At 41.2% G+C, this 11343-nt stretch overlaps 1 pseudogene; it reads right to left on the bottom strand.

Annotated features, from left to right (window-relative positions):
- Positions 1-960: 960 nt before the first annotated feature.
- On the bottom strand, positions 961-1079 carry LOC148501517 (5S ribosomal RNA; annotated as a pseudogene).
- Positions 1080-11343: the final 10264 nt, after the last annotated feature.

The following is an 11343-nucleotide window of genomic DNA, read 5'->3' as shown; positions in this document are numbered from 1 at the left end:
ACCTGAGAGCCTCCTGTAGAATTCGTAGTGAAGAACCGAGTTGGAGGGGGGGGCTTCGAAGTCTATTCGGTACTGTGAATTCACGGTTCTGAAGAGGTCTGGTTCCAAACTTGTTGAATTCTTGCAAGCAGGCTCCCACCACAGGAGACCCCAGGTGGGATGGAAGACCATCATGCCACCTGTTGCTCAACTGGTTTAGGCTCTGGTCTACGTGCAACCGTGTGAGGATGACCTTTACCTCTGCCGCCTCTGGGTGCGTGGGAACTTTCTGGCACTACCACGAAAGGAATTAGGCGCTCGAAAGGAATGAAACGAATGTCCAGTATAAGGTCTTCTGGGATCCTGAAATAGCAGACGTAGATATGCGAGCACTAATCTGACTGGTCAGCCCAGCAAACCACAGCCTTGTTAACCCAGGCAGTAACAAGGGTAAGTCTAAGTTGAGCTCCCGCTGAGGTATATATAGATCTTAGTGTGGTCTCCAACCTACGATCCGAAGGGTCCTTTAAAACAGTAGCTCCTGACACCGGAAGTGCTGTTTACTTAGAGAGACGGGAAACAGATATATCTATAGGAGGAGGTGTTTCCCACTTCTCCATCATGGATGACGAAAAAGGGAAGCTAGACGGAAACCTACATGAAATTTGGAACCGCTTATCCGGCTGCATTGCTCAACAGATGCTGTCTTATAAGTACCGCGCATCGAGGAATTCTTCGACTGACTCTTCTGACTGGAGAGTATGCTTTTGTGACTTTTTTTATTTGGTAGGAAGTGAAGGGTGCAGGCACCGCTGCACCCCTTACCTGACCCAGGTGTCTGGAGATTTGGTTAACCCAGCTATCCAGGGAGGTTAAGACCTGTGCGCCTCAGCCAACTTTGCTAAGTCTGACATAACTCCTACCACGTCAGTGTAGGAGAGTTAGTAATCGCCATCTGTGGATCAGTTGTTAGCATCACATAACGTAGAGCACCTGGTATTCCCAGGCGGTCTCCCATCCAAGTACTAACCAGGCCTGACCCTGCTTAGCTTCCGAGATCAGACGAGATCGGGCGTGTTCAGGGTGGTGTGGCCGTAGGCTGGACCCCGTGGCATGTGGCTTGGTTTGTTTGTTGTTACACTTAGAACAGACAAACAGCTTTTGAGAAGCCTTGGTTCTGTTGGACATGGTACACAGTCACCCAGAAAAACAGCACAAAACAGAAAAGACACAGACAAGATAAACAAGAAGGCTGTGGGACACAGAGGAGGAGAAACCCCCCTCCAACAGATCAGACTCCCCTGCACTTACACCCCAGTTACTTACAGCCTCTTTACCAGGATGTAATCAGGAGATGTACTTGTCCTGCAGCACAGGAATGTCCACAGAGGAGTCCAGCCTCCTGTGTCTCTTACACTGCAATCTTCTTGTAATGGAGATGCAGTATGAGCTGCTGTGCATGAGAGAACGGCAGCCCTGCTGTATACAGCCGCTGTCGAGAGGAAAGAGACCCGCCCTGCCCTTAAGCTCCGCCCCTTCTTTATGCTCTAAAGGGCTATACAAGATGTCTGGTCAGTAACCTCCCCCCCCCCGCGCTCCTCACCGCGTGTACAGCGGGGATAGGGAGAGCAGGTGCAGCCGCGCGGTAGCGCACTTAATTAGCTGCACCAGGCCACTTAATCAGCGGGTAGAGGGAGAGCCAGGTGCCGCGCTGTAGCACTCAGTCAGCAGCCCCACGCCTCCTGTAATAGCAGGGGGAGGGAGAGCCAGGTGCCGCGCTGTAGCACTCAGTCAGCAGCCCCACGCCTCCTGTAATAGCAGGGGGAGGGAGAGCCAGGTGCCGCGCTGTGGCACTCAGTCAGCAGCCCCACGCCTCCTGTAATAGCAGGGGGAGGGAGAGCCAGGTGCCACGCTGTAGCACTCAGTCAGCAGCCCCACGCCTCCTGTAATAGCAGGGGGAGGGAGAGCCGGGTGCCGTGCTGTAGCGCTCAAGTCAGCAGCCCCGCGCGGAGATAAGGAGAGTCTGCTTAGCAGCCCCGCGTGTGCTTAGCAACCCTGCGCCCCTGTAAGAGCGGGGATAAGGAGACTCTGCTTAGCAACCCTGCGCCCCTGTAAGAGCGGGTTTCAGCGCCTTAACAGCGGGACACACCTAGTCAGCAGAGCAGGGAGCCGTCTGCATTAGCTGCCCAGCAGACTAAGAATTGTAATAAAGCTGGGCAGCGGCGGGGCTGGGAGCCGGGGGATGCGCAGGTGTTTACTCACCGCGTGGTCCCCGATGGATTCTCTCTGCAGTGTTTTCAGCACTTCTCTCTTCCTTGTTGAGAATGTGCTGTGGCGGTAAGGAGTTGTCAGTGCTTTTAGTATAAGCACTGTGCACTCATTCCTGCCGTCTATAAGGACAGGGCGCCAGGTACCCGGACCCCACCTTTAGAGAGGTGGCGAAGGGTACCAAAAAGTGTCAAAAAGATGTATAAAATAAAAAACCTAAATAAATAAAATAGATGTGTTGCTGGAGCACAGCATGTAGTGACTAGCTCCATGAGGCACATTTTCTAAACTGAGGGCTGATGGGGCGTAGAGGGGGAGGAGCTTCACACTTCTAAATTAATTAAAGTGCCGGCTCCAGTTATCCACGCCTCTATACCCCAGCGTAAGCACCTCCAGTGTCCCCTAGTGGATGAAAGATAAACAAGTGTTTAATAATGTAGAATGAAATTCATATACAAATAATAACCAAACTAATCAAATGCACATATGTATCGTACAAATGCATGCAAACTTCAGGAATAGAATATATCTATATCATATGTAACACACTAGATTAATTTTTTAATTAATTTAGAAAGCTCGGGCAATGTCACCTGTCACTTCATTACTTGAACCCTGCCTCCCACGGGCCAGCAGCTATGTGTGGGGGCTCTTCTGTGCATGAGGGACCCTGGCTCACCTCCCCTGGCCAGATGTTAATCCGGTACTGGTAATTGTATACACCATGTATGCAAGTATTGTTTTTCTAATGTACAGATTCAGATAGTTTCATATGTTACCTGTGTAGTCAGCATTGACAAGTTGCTTCTTATTGTAGTTTTTTCACAGCCTGATTCTCCTGAACAGTAAAGTAGCATTTGTTACATATGAGCATAGTCACTGTGTAAGCAGGGTATATTCGCTGCAACCCTTTAACATATACAGTATATTTAGTGTATTCCATGTACATCTGTATATTCCATCTGCAGACTGCAATTACTGGGCAGATTCAGATGGCTCTCATCTGTTACATGTAATGTATAATGTATACCATTCACAGCAAGATCCTACTGAACAATAACAGTAATTATTACGGCGCATACACACGGTCAGATTTTTCCTTCAGATCTGGGCGATAATGATTTAAAAATCGTTCAATCGTTCATATCTGAAGGAAAATTTGACCTATCTGACATGCCTGCACGATGGACGATGAACGATGCGCGTTCCCGTTTGTCAGATAACGATATCTGACATCTGATGTGTTTGCAGTCAGACTTGGACGATTCCATTCATTTTAATGCAGTCAAAAATCGTTCAATCGTTCAAATCGCTCAAAACTTTGGTAAAATCGTTCAAATCGTTCAAATCGTTCAATCGTTCATCTGACATATCTGACAAATCTGACCCGTGTGTATGCTCCATTACACATGGTTGTAGTTACTGTGTACAGTAAGTATATTCACTGTAACCATTAAAAACATATATTAAATGTATCTCATTTACCACACTAAGATGACAGCATGGCAATAGTAATTTGCCGGTATGGTTCTACATATGTTCACTGCTATCTAAGGCAGCATATACTCATAAATATCATTAGCAATCAGGTTTGAGACGCTATTTCCTTGTATGCATGTATAGTGTATTCATCCTACAGACGATCTTTGATAGAATATTGAAGTAAAAAGAGCTATTGCTGGCACTTGAGCACCATTAGATCTGCGAATGCACAGCTGCTGTCATGATCTAGAAGGTGTGCTAACCTTCACATAAGAAAACATGGAGAGAGTTTATATCGGCTGCGCTTCTGCATATGCTAATTTGTACAGAAACTCCCAAAGTCTCTACTAATCTTTAAAAATGCATCAAATGTATTAATCTCTTACACAGTGTAAAATTAAAAAACATTCATACAGTAATATAACTGGTTCATAAAGATAAAGGAATATGATACTTTTAAGTCAGATGGTTTGATCCTGTGGAAATATATGATATAATATAGTAACAATGTATCATAATCTTCTTTGTGCTGATATCGTCCTAGGCAATGGTGCCAGAATGTTGTTTGCTAATGAAAGCAATCTCAACAGAGCACAAAAATGTTAGTAAAAAAATTAAAAAAGCAACAAAGTTCTGGCCCAAATTTCGACAGAAAAAATGCAATGTTAAGCATCTGGGTCTCAACTTCCAGACTTTTTACTTAGAAACATGGATACTAGTACACAATCTGCAATAATACTGGGGTGAATTCTGAATATGCCGCACTTTGGGCCTCATTTATTGACGAGTTTGATTGAATTCAATTGTGGAGGTTTTTTATTGTATGTATTGTATTATTTCTAAAATATGTTTTATACCAATTATTGGATTAGTTTGAAACTCTGTTATTTAGGATACAATGCACAGTTATATGTATGGGTTATGTGAGGTTGGCAATTACTTATTTTTTTGCTGCTGCTGGTGTAGCCCTTTATCTTGAGTGTTCATCAGGTACTTGGTAATAACTATTATTAATCTTGTATTGGTTTTTTATGGAACACGAATGTAAAAATGGGCAGGGTGAGGAATGATATGAGTGTATTACCCTAGGACAGCCAGAACCATTAATCAGGCCATGAGAAAGATGGCCACCTTTAAGCCATGTGTTTGTTTACAAAACTGAAAAGTCTCCTCCTGATACAAGGTGCAAATCAAAACTAGGTTTGACACTGTTCTTCAACTTCAAAATGCCAAAGAACCAGTGTTGGCTCCAGAGGTGGGGCTGCAGTGCAGTTCAAAATTCAAATAGGGGGATGTCATCTAAGTTCTCCATTACAAATGGGACTCGACAGGGGTGCCCTTTATCACCATTAATTTTCATTTTATGTATAGAACCATTAGCTGAGACTATTTGCCAATCAGAATTAATAACAGGACCACTTATAAATAAGATACAGCACAGAATTTTATTATTTGCAGATGATTTCCTCTTATTTCTCACTAACTCAAAGGCTTCTTTGCCATTGATTATGGACACAATAACTCAATTTACAAATATTTCCTATTATAAATTAAATAAAAACAAAACCGAAGTCCTTCCAATAAATATTAAGATGGTTGATCTTATAAATCTTAAAACAAAATGTAATTTTACTTGGAAAAAACAAGCATTGAAGTATTGGGGATTAATCTGGTGGCAAAAGAGGAAAATATCTTAGCGTATAATTATGGTCCATTAGTGAAACAATTAAATAAATATGTAAATTACTGGATAAATTATGAAATAACTTGGGTAGGAAGAATAGAAGTGGTTAAAATGTTTTTGCTTCCTAAAATTCTCTATTTATTTTGTTCTATCCCAAGGCTTCTTCCCAAATATTGGCTATACAGAATTAATGCTGTTAAAAATAGAAATAAAAAGCCTAAGTTGGCAAAGAAATATCTAACTTTGCCAAAGGCACTTGGAGGATTTCAATTTCCCAACCTAGAATTATACCAAATCTCTACACAGATTAATCAGATAATTGAATGGTTTATAAAAGACTCTCCCAAACCTTGGGTGAAATTGGAAGATGCGATGATAGGGAAATTCCCAATGAAAGATTTAATTTGGGTCCCATCTAAATATAGAATATTATCAAAAAACACATTAAGAGCAACAAAAGCAGCCCTTAAAGCATACGATAATTTAATGAGTCATCAAAAACAAGTATCACCACTGTTTAAATATTTATCACTGCAGGCACTGACAAACTATATTCCAAATTTAAACTTGGATTTATGGATATCTAAAGGAATTTTTACATTGAAAGAGTTATTGGTAGAAAATATATTGATGTCATTTATGCAGATACGAATAATGTATGCAATACCCATAGGGGAATTTTATAAGTATTTGCAGATTAGACATTGGCTTTATTCTTCTTTATCTGAAGTAGGCAGTCTTAAATCTCTTCCCGAGAATATGATAAATAAAATGATGTTGCCTACTCGAAGAGGAAGAATTTCATATTGGTATCTAGTATTATTAAAAAGTAATCGGATAAAGAAGATCATAACTCAAATTAAGTGGGAAAAAGACTTAAACATAACTTTAGGTGAGGAAGATTGGTCCCAGCTTTTTAGGTCAATACATAAAATGTCTAGATGTATTTCACATATAGAAAAATATATAAAGTTGTTTTATCGCATATACTACACTCCCGATAAGATGCACAAGATTAACCAATCCCAGCTAGATGTATGTTGACGTTGTGTAACAGAAAAAGGTGACATCATGCATATTTTTTGGAAATGTATGAAAATACGTCCTCTTTGGTTAGAAATACGAAGATTAATAGGTCAAGTTATGCAGGGGGATATAAATATAACTCCTCAGATGGCACTTTTACACATACACCCTGTACATGTCCACAAATATTGTTGATATGTATTTAACCACTAAAGAAGCGATTGCTCAACAGTGGAAGCAAGAAAACCCACCTGAATTTTCATTAATAATAGAAAAGATAAATTACAGCTATCTGATGGAAACAACAGATAATTCTGATAATTCGGTAGTCTGGATAAGGAAGTGGAGAAACTGGCAAATATATATAGATAGGACGAGAAGTTCCATCTGAGGAGTTCTATAAAATAGAAAAATTTTACATTGACCATAAATAATTGTATTTGGTGCTGGAAAATTTGAAAACATGAAAGTAACAAAATAAAGTATACTAAGGGAAGTCTTTTTTTGGAGTATTGTTTTTTTGTTTTGTTTTGTTTTCTCTTGTATTCTTATTTGCTGTATTTATGTGTGTATGTATATACATATATATGTATTCTATAATTGTATTTTCTGCAATTTAAATAAAAGATAATAATTCTGCAAAAAAAATAAAAAATTCAAATAGGGGAGCCAAACCAATTGCCATTTCAGACACTGTCAAACATCACCGGCTGGGACTCAGTGGCAGTTGGTCTGGCTCCCCTATTTGAATTTTGGAAGGTGCTGCAGCCCCACCTCTGGAGCCGCCACTGCAAGAACTGTTCTCCAATACTCAACACTCCTATAGATTAGCTACTAAATTTTGACACTTTCTCTCTAGCATGAGACCTTTTCCAAGCATGTTCTGTCAGTAAAATAAATCCATATATAAATTATAAATGCTGCAAAGGACTCCAATTAGAATGCTCCTGCTCTACTAAAGTAGAAACCTGCTGTGGTATTTATATACTAGCATCACATTTCATTAAATGGGAATCAACTTCATATTATTTCAGAAAAACATTAAAAGCCAGTCCTTTGATCTTTGAAAGCAGTTATGATAAAATATTAACAATGTAACACTTCCACAACCTGAACAAGAGAACACAGCAGGATTTCATATTAATCATGGACATAGTGTTACCCTGTTGCTCTGTCTGTTGCTATTCTATGTGAAAGCTTTTTTTTTTAAAATCTATTTTAAAAAATTTTTTTTACTGAATTCCTTCATTCTCCATGTCATAAGAACAGCTGTTTAAGAAATAAAGATATCACAACACACACACACAAACACAGACACACATCCCACCTAGCTTAGTTTAACCAAACTACCAAGATGTTTTCTTGGGATATACTCGGCATCCCGGCATGCGGGATGCTGACGGTCTTAATACCGGCGCCAAAATTCCAACAGGTAGGGATCCCGGCACTAGTATCCCGACCATCGGCATCCCGAAGATAAGTATCAGGGTGCTGGAGGAAGGTAGCGTTAGCTAACAGGATTAGGGTTAGGCACTACGGGGAGGGATAGGGTTAGGCACCAGGGAGGGAGGGTTAGGCCCCGGGGAGGAAAGGTTAGGCTTAGGGTGCAGGGAGGGGTAGGTTAGGAGGGGGGGAGGTTAGGCTTAGGCACCGGAGATGGGGTGTTAGGTTTAGGGTGCGGGGAGGGGGAGGTTAGGTTTAGGCACTAGGGGGTGAGGGTTAGGGTTATACACCAGGGTGGGTTAGGGTAAGGGTAGGGGTTAGAGTAGGGGTTAGAAAACTACTCACCATTGAGTCCTATGGGTGTCGGGATTCTGGCTGTCGGGATGCCGCTGCTGGTATTCTGACTAGCGGCATTCCAACATCCAGGATATCATACCCAAACCATTTTCTTTTGTGGGGCCCCTAACAAACCAAGCACTCCCTGTCGCTGAAGTGCTTGATTTGTTAAACTGCTATACATGGCCTTATTAGTATACAATATATGGGTGGGTGGGAGCTCTCAAAGACTCGTACACCACTTTTCATTATGGGCTTTGCCAAGATTTTCTTTGACAGGCAGCATATTACTGCACTTTACTGGGGCATTGCTGCTCTGTATCTTGCAAGACCATCCATCACCAGATTCTTATCCAGAGTCGTATAGGCCCCATTTCCAGCAGCTTCTCCACAGATAAAATAGTATCGTCCTCCTTATCATCTTTTATTGTGTATGTTTGACAGGCAGCATCTAATATGAAAATTATTAGCACAGATCATCCCAGTTGCTCAATGTAGCTTTTTTTTCTGCAGTTGATGTTGAAGTACCAGCTTCAGCTTCTCAACTCTGTTCTAGAGGTCATGGCAGCAGCAGACATCTCATTTTGGACAGCCACTTATCACAGGCGTTGCTGTTCTGTAATGGTGCATACACACGGGATGATAGACAACGATAACAATATCGTTGTATGATCTCCCGGGTGTGTTGAATGTTCGATATCAAACATCCAGCACACAATGAACCAACCAACGATGGCCAATGACAACGATGGCCTGCATGCATGGTCAATGGACAATATCATTTTCGTCCATACGTGCCCGCGCATCGCTGGTCATTAGCCACTGAAAAATGCATGATATGAACGATAACAATATGATCGATATCATTATCGTTCATATCGTCCATTTTAATCATACCATAACTTGCATCTAGCATTTTGTATCTGTATGATTTGATTGAGCCTGTGATTTGCTGGTTGAATTCAGTGTGTTCATAAACTCAGATTGGACACTTCTTGTTCCCAGTGGACATTTTATAACACACGGTTATCGGTGAAGAAATATCACGTAATTGAGTACAGATATGCATAACCAGATTTATAAGGTTATATAAACAAAAAGCAGTTTATTAACAAAGAACATAACAGAGGTAGAAATACAGTCTATTGATGCATCAATACTCTACTTATATGTGGTCAAATATGTCCTTCATATCTTCATCTTAGGTTTCCTCCATATTGATAATCAATGGCCACACTTGCTGACATCTAAGCACAGGTGGACCCCATTCTTCCTTCTGACAAATTCTCTTCCTCCTACAGTACTTCCCTTCAGACGACTTTGTTCCTCATCATAGGGAACCACTGTTCATATACTATCCTTTTTTCTGGCCACACTTAAATGTGTCTATCTCACACAGACCATTCTTGACATGTGGTTTGCTCACAGCATATAAGCTACTTCTATTATGTAGCCATATTTAATATATGGCTTATATAGGGAATGATGTATATATGTGTACCTGCATAGCATGTGGTTATTCTACACATCCATATAAGAGTTATTTTTTCCAATTATAGATATAATATAGGGAACAGTGAATAAGAATGTTATATAGGACATTATAGAAAAGTACATTTTGTTATATTTAAATATGTTGAGTGTTTTAATTGTGCCAATTGTGAGGTAGAAGCCACAGCATGATTTTATTACCACACACAGGGTAAGGGGCTAGGATTTGTTTGAGAGTAGGTTAGTAACAGCTCGAGGGCATTTGGAACATGCTAGAACTGGCACGAGCCACCTAAGTGAAGTGGGAAGTGGGAAGCGAGAGCTCGCGGCCAGAGGAGAGGGAGTATAGAAAGAGCAATCGCTGGCACTAGCGCCGGTCTGGAGTTCCCCTCACCAGCGTTCTCTTCTATTGACTCACCGGAGCTGTAGATAGCTGCAAGCCAGGAGGACAGGAGACGGAGCCCGAGTAAGGCTGTGCTAAGGACCAGAGGTGGCTGTCGGAAGTCCCCCTGTGACAGAGGTACAGGAGGCAGGACGCGGCAGAGTCAGAGGCCGGCCGGGAATGCTGGATGGATGACCACCTATGATCTTGTAGCAGGAGGCAGGTCCAGGGCAGGCAAATCCGCCTGTTAGTGGCAAGGCATAGAAGTTCAGGCTGACAGCGGAGGCTGAAGTAAGAAGCAGCTGCCACTATAAAGGACAGCCCGGAGGCTGTATTTCTAGATCACAGGGCTGTGAGTACAAATACAAGCACCACATTCGCAATAATCACTAGCTGCCCTTCAGACATTGCTCAAGGGCTTAACTTAAGCCTATTCATACATCAGACTTACTAGCAAGCTGAGGCAGAAAAGTGGAGGGACCATAAAGGATAGATCACTTAATATCTATAACAGACTGGGACTTAAGAAAAAGGATATTCCATCAGGGAATACAGGAAGTATTCACAGCTTAAAGCAAATATAAATTGGGGGAGTTGGTGTATGCATTTACAGGCTAAAATAGAATAGAAGTTAATATAACCCAGCAGCTACTCTAAGAGCCCTGCCTGGAAATTGGGAAGCACTGATGTTATATGGAGGTGCTATATTTTTCTAAGAGCATAAGAGCAGTGTAAATGCTCAAGGAGACACTTTGGATTAAACTAGGTTTTGCCTAGTAGATAGGAAATTAGTAACACGCTTAACACATCTTAAATCCTTCTCTGGCTTCTACAGTATAATGACCCTGTATTATGAGTGGTAGCACTGAGGAATCATATCGTAGATCCGAAAAGTGGTATACATTTTTCCACAAGGGGATCCAGGATTATAGATTATTATCAACATCCTTGTGACTATAAGGGATTACAATATTATTGTAGAGCTTCAGGAAAAATAAAGGAAGTACAAAGGGCTGTAAGCATTAAATTCTAGCATAAGAAAGGATATACCATACTACTCTGTGGATTTCAACTAAAATATACTCATCTAAAGACCCTCATAAAAGGAATTATTCATCTAACTTTGCAAAGACTTACAATTCCTTATTTGAGAATTCATTCAGAAGGAGACTTTTAGGACACTATCGCTTAATGTTATTGGTTAATATTTATATTTGAGAAATATTCAGCTCTAACTGTTGTAGAGTTTAGG

The sequence above is a fragment of the Taudactylus pleione genome, unplaced genomic scaffold, assembly GCF_031769625.1.
Source record: "Taudactylus pleione unplaced genomic scaffold, aTauple2 ptg000517l, whole genome shotgun sequence".
NCBI classification, from domain to species: domain Eukaryota; kingdom Metazoa; phylum Chordata; class Amphibia; order Anura; family Myobatrachidae; genus Taudactylus; species Taudactylus pleione.
The sequence above is the reverse complement of the archived record's forward strand: the minus strand, read 5'-3'. Positions and strand labels throughout refer to the sequence as shown.